The sequence below is a fragment of the Gymnodraco acuticeps genome, unplaced genomic scaffold, assembly GCF_902827175.1.
Source record: "Gymnodraco acuticeps unplaced genomic scaffold, fGymAcu1.1, whole genome shotgun sequence".
Classification (NCBI taxonomy): domain Eukaryota; kingdom Metazoa; phylum Chordata; class Actinopteri; order Perciformes; family Bathydraconidae; genus Gymnodraco; species Gymnodraco acuticeps.
In genome coordinates this window covers 385,581-391,801 of record NW_022990317.1, presented here as the reverse complement: position 1 = coordinate 391,801, position 6,221 = coordinate 385,581, and the positions used below count along the sequence as shown (strand labels likewise).

General features: G+C 39.2%; 1 long non-coding RNA gene across 1 annotated transcript; it reads right to left on the bottom strand.

Moving 5' to 3' along the window:
- Positions 1–283: 283 nt before the first annotated feature.
- LOC117550615 lies at positions 284–5,839 on the bottom strand. The gene is made up of 3 exons (XR_004569667.1): positions 5,578–5,839; positions 4,233–4,327; positions 284–977 (listed from the first exon to the last, which is right to left on the bottom strand). It is a non-coding gene; the product is annotated as an uncharacterized LOC117550615 (long non-coding RNA).
- Positions 5,840–6,221: the final 382 nt, after the last annotated feature.

Here is a 6,221-nt window from a genome sequence, read left to right as displayed (position 1 = left end):
AAACATTCGGGGCTTAGCCCACAGTGGCGGCGCTACAGTCGAATTTTCTACTGCAAGACTCCCCACACGCACATACACAATTGCGCCATCTGGTGTCACAAACGTGTGCCTGCATTAGCTTTGTTACGGCAATGCATTGTGGGAGATTCTCAGAGCACGTGAGGATCTCTTGAGGGTAAGGTGCCTGTATTATGTCGGTGGACAAAATGTATGTTTTTATTTTATTAGGACAATAACGTACTGTTGTGTTTGTTTAGTTTAATGTTAATTGTTTAATGCTCACAGTCACAGCAACATGTTTTTTGTGTGATTGACTATTTGTTTTATTTGATTTATCAACGTGATCATCAATAGCTAATCTGAGCTAATAAGCTAATGTGAGCAGCATGGTGCTATTTCTCCAACAGAACCCAGCTCACGTGTCCTTTTATGCTGTCCATTGAAATGCAGGTATGTGAGTTTTGTACACCAGTTTATTTATGTTTAATGTTTCACATTGCTCCACATGATGCCTTGACTACAAAGTCTTCCATGTTTCTACGCTTCTTCCTCTGTGTCACAGTTTCGGGAATATCAAGATCATTGCACAGGGCCTTGGTCTTGTCATAGACCTCATGTGCTTTCTCGTTACTTCGGTAACTTTTCAGTGTGTTCTCAACTGCTGTTTTGTAATCTACTGCCTGCAGCAAGTCAATTGTTTCTTTCTGCAGGTATTTAAGCAGGCCCTGAGTGGTTGAGAGCAGTGTCTGGAACATGACAAGCATGTAGATGGTGATGAATTTTCAAAGCTTTGTTTTACCTTGTCTGGTAAATTTTCAAAGCTTTACCAGACAAGAGCATTGACTCTTGTCTGTTCTGGTGTTCCTGTTCATTGTGGTCTCCATTGTCGTTCTTGTCTGTTGTATCTCCTTCTTGTGTGTCCCTTTCTCCTGTTCTCATTTCTTCATCCTCTACTCTGTTTGGCTCATCTGTGATGACTGTGTAGGTAAACACAAACAAGTATGTAAGTCAATCAGTTTCCAGCTCTGTCAAATAAATGAATTTCAAGATACACACATTTGTCTTCATTAAAATGAGTGTCACCACACTGTCACAAAATGTAATACTAACCAATTGAAAATAGTTACATTTACATTGGAAACCTCTTGTAGATATCACTGTTAAGAGTAGTTATCTGCCAATAGGACAGAATCATTCCTATACAAATGCAGTTTGAGTAATTCACTTAATATATTCACTTAACACTTTAATATAGTCATTTTCACTTAATACTCTAATATAGTCATCTTTCTGCATTCAAAACTAAGGAAAGCTGTACAATTTGACATGATAATGAGGAAAAAAGGCCTCCGACAATGCAGATAATCTTTTGATCATATCCATTTTAAGATGGGGGTCCCCACTGGATTAGCTTTGATCTCAAATATTTGTATATAAAGCTTGTTAGCTGGCTGTCCATCTCATAATGTTCACATAGAAAATAGCTGTCAATAGGAAATATCAATCAGAAGAATTATAATTTCATGCAAAAATCTGTCACAAAAAGAGGTTGCACATTTAAATTCAGGTGTTGTTATGGTAATATCAGTGGTCAAACAGCCACATGTACTGCTGCAAATACGTTCAAACATGCTGTCGACACGTACAACAGTGGCAACTATGCCACCATTTCAGCTGACTTTTTCTCAGAAATACTGTCACATAAGATCCATGTCGGGGGACATCTTATTTCTTCCTTCTCTCTGTCTATACTTGTGTACTCTCATGTTCCGATTAACCAAGCTTCCCCAAATGTCTTTCTTTTTGGTGTCTATATACGCTAGGATCCGGAGTCATGGATGATCCTGCGCTCCTCTGTCCTGCATCGCGAGCCCTGGATCTTGAATCGTGGCTGTGGTCCTGGATAATAGGTCCTGGATGGATATCCTCGTGGATTCATCTTCCTATTATACACACATGCATTTCCAAACATTTGGACTACCAATGTTGCAAATGTATTATCTTTTCAATTTACACACGGCATCTATTGCACGTCTGTCCGTCCTGGGAGAGGGATCCCTCCTCTGTTGCTCTCCCTGAGGTTTCTCCCATTTTTCCCTTTAAAACTGTGGGTTTTCTTCGGAAGTTTTTCCTTGTATGATGTGAGGGTCTAAGGACCGAGGGTGTCGTATTGTCATACTGATATTATGTACAAACTGTGAAGTCCACTGAGACAAATGTAACATTTGTGATATTGGGCTATATAAATAAACATTGATTGATATATTTCAGTGCTAGGTTGATGCTTAGCTAAGCCAACTATGAAACACTTTAACTGACAGGACACAGGATCAACTGTGTACTGTAAGGTAGCTTCTAGCTTCATGTCGAACACTGACAGTAAGTCAACATTTCCCAGAGAGCTTTCTTTGAAAACACCAGGTAACGCTAACGGTTTAGCTTACCCGCGCGATTCAAAGGAACGTCAACGTAGCTATAATTTATGCTTTGCTTACATGTTCGCATAACTTGTACGTTTACTGATATTTACATACCTTGTTCACCTGGATCAGGTGGTGGCTCTGGGGTTGTTGTGTGAGCCACCACTTGAGAATTGCTGTCTTTTTTATTTAAAAAAAGTCTATTGTCCATCTTCAGACACTCCGCGTCCGCGGCTGACAGTTTAAAGTGTAAACACTGTCACAGAGGAGAGCCAATAAAACAAGTTTATTTCCATGCAACTCTCTGATTGGTCTGGTGGTGTCTTGCCTCTGTTGCATTCACTGAACACGGGAAATTACAATTCTGCCGTCCTCTAGGCTAGGTAAAGTACGGTTAATGTATTATATAATTGAGGGAGAATTTGTCCGGGGCTAAAGCCCCGGATGCCTACCCCAGGCGACGCCCATGCCTCCACCCCTCGAAAGTTATCGCTGACTCAGCCATGTTTATGCAGCACTGCACGTGGAGATGTGGACGCGTGCGCAGATTACGTACATATAAACCTGCGGCGGAAACCCCTCTTGTCTGTCAGTGTGATGATTATGACTGATTTTAGTAAGTAATGAAGTAACGCGTGTCGGGGCAATGTTAGTAACTGTAGTGTGATTACTGAATTATAAAAGTAGCGCGTTACACTACTCCGTTACCGACAAAAGTAATATTATTACAGCTCAGGGTTGTGAGCAGAGCACAACCCATTGGCCTCTCCACTTTGTATAACTCTTCTTATAGCTTTGTTAACTAGTTGTTGTTAAGGTATCAGTGGGACATCAACCTACACATACAGTAAATGTTCAGCTGCAGCTGTTTATATACGACACTCTCCTGGTCACCTGAGAGCTACATTTGCCAATCAAAATGTCATCAACAACACACTTTGTTGAGTTATTGTTGAAGTTGCCTTCAGCTGAGAAATACATCCAATGTGAAAACAATCATGTGTACATCGAATAGACAAATGCCGAAAGCCTGACATGTTAATCTTTTATCTTCTTTCAAAAATAGACATCAGAAGCAGATGTCACACTGCATTACAGAGAATACCTTTTTTCATCAAGTTTGTGCAGCACAGAAACACTGAATTCTACTTTATCCACAACAAAACCATTGTAGATTTTAAACTTTTGAACAAAAAGGATTTCCTCTAGCTCCAAAATTAGACATCCGCAATCTGAAATCTACTCAACATGTCAGACAGCATGAAAGCCAACAATCCCGCTCCCTTCTACACCTGCAGGTTTGAAACATTGTGCTCCAGTATCAAAGAAAACCTCTTTTCCATTTGATTCTCCTGCTTTTGTTTCCAAAGCCTCTACACCAAGTGTCTCCTAACAAAGCCCGCTCTTTAAATATCAGCACAACCCAAAGCTTGATCATTTCACAGCGCTGTTATGCAAAGTTAAAACTATTCAATGTCACCATTACTGCACGCCTTCAATCCCCAGCCTCTCAGACGGCTTTTATAATAAGTGAGAAAGCAGCTTCTGCCTCCCCCGCCCTCCCCTCTTCCTCTGCTGGGAGTGTGATAGGAGACGTCTTTTGGCACATTTGTGTATCCTTCAAACAAGGCCTAAATTAGTTGCATTCCCAGCAGTTCTCCAAAAGCAGGTAATTAAATAACACTCAGCTGCACGCTGCACCACTGCAATCTGAACCCTCCTCACTGCGTATAGGAAATGCTAATTTCTAACTTGTGACAGAGCACAAGCATTTAAAGCGTCTCACTAATAAACATATCCAGAATGACTCACCGCTGTGATCCATGTGGGAGTTCAGCTTGTTGCTCGTGACACTTTGACGGGCTAGTGGCGCAGGATTCTGCTGTGTGGCCTTTGGTTTCTAAGATCTGGTAAACCATAGTGACACAATAAAAGTGAGATAAATTAGACAGGTTTGAGGTGTTTTTTTGCTAAACCAACTGTTTTAAAGTACCCCACTGGTGACACAATGACACAAAGTGATGCTAATGATGTCCGGTGTTGCCATTCTTGTATTTTATTAGCATCAGCATCACTTCAGTCTTTATGCCCTTCTTTTTTTAAGGTCTGATTTTTCAAAAAATAAAAACAGAATTGTATAATGCGTAAATGAATAAGATGCTAATGTAAAAATTGCTATAAAAAGATAAATTAAAAAGGTACTTATATAAAAAAGTAAAATGTCCAATAAAATATATTATATAAAAAGACTTAAACTTGTCATTTCCATTGTACACATTGTCCTACAATATACCATATGTATATTATTAAATATTTGTTTTCCCTTAAACCAAGTGGAGGCGAGCCACCTCGTGTAAAGTATTTTAGATAAACAAAGCTATGCCAGCAAAGTTAGGGAGTAAAGGAAATTTAATTACTAATTGTGGACCAAAGTCACTCTAAGGACACTAGCGTGGCTAAAAACCATGTAATTTGATAAAGATAACAATTTAACAAAACAACAACACCTACATCAGGCCAATAAGTGAAAGAAATGATTTGTCCTTGTATTTAAAAACAAATGATAATTACTACACCATTTTTTTTTTCCATTAAAACTACTGGTTTACGATTATTGATGCAATTAATGTGTTTATCACAGCTGGTAAAGGAGGAGCTAATAGTAATTACTTTGTATACTGCTGCTTGATATCTTAACCTATAATAAAATGTCATTTTAAGTAGTAGTAAATGTGAATCGTTAAAGTAAATACAGTAAGCAGTCAGATACATTTAATGAAGTAAAAAGTACAATATTTGCTTCCAAAAATATTGTGTAGTAATAGTATGAAGTAGCATACAATTAAAACACTCTACTTAATAATGTAAATGTAGTTTATTACTTTACACAGCTGTGGTAGGTGTATCACTATGTGTTTTTGTGAACCTGAGCTTCTAATATTAGCTGATACGAGTCTGCATCATAGCAAAGTCCTGCATTGAAAAAAGCTTGTTTTCGTTAAGCATTGATGGCTAACATTACATTTAACCTCCTTCAACTGTACACAAGGTCACACCCACAGCAAAAATAACCACACTCCTCTGCTCCCCACTGCCCACAACCTAATATCTTTGATTGTCAAGAGGACTAAAAGCTTTCTTTAACCCCTCTCCTCACCTCTCCTCCACTTCTTGCCTCCAGGCACAGACTGTTTTGTTAGTCAGCTCCTCTTCTGCTCTGCTGCTGTTGTTCCTGCACAGAAGCTTGTCACTCATGTTGATGAGCTGTCTACAGCAGCATGAAGGCCTCTGGCTGCAGCAAACAGTACGCTGAACTCTCCTCAGGCGCTCAAGAAGTGAGCAAAAGCCTTCTGCCAAGATCTGCTTGCTTTTGAACTTTTCCTGTCAGTTTACATGTTGGGTTTCACTGCTTTCCCTCCACTTTGTTAATCCTGCCATTGTTGTTGACCTGTGACCTCACCTTGCTAAATATACCCTGTCTTAGTGCTGCCCCCTGATGGTCAGGAGACACATAAAGAGCCAACTGTTGGTTTACCAGATTTTTGTGTGGCACACTGATTTATTTATATTTGTCAGAACAGAGATAATTAATTAATCCAAGATGAAGCTACATGAAGCTTTCAAGCAACTTGATTAAAAAACGGGTTCATTTCTGGAGGCTTTGTATCCACACATGGAAATAAGACGATAATAATGAGACTTAAAGATGCAAGTTTCTGCATTTTGAACCTGTTGAAAAATACACAGTACATCAACAATGAAAACATATTTATAATGATAACGATTTCCATGTAATCTCTA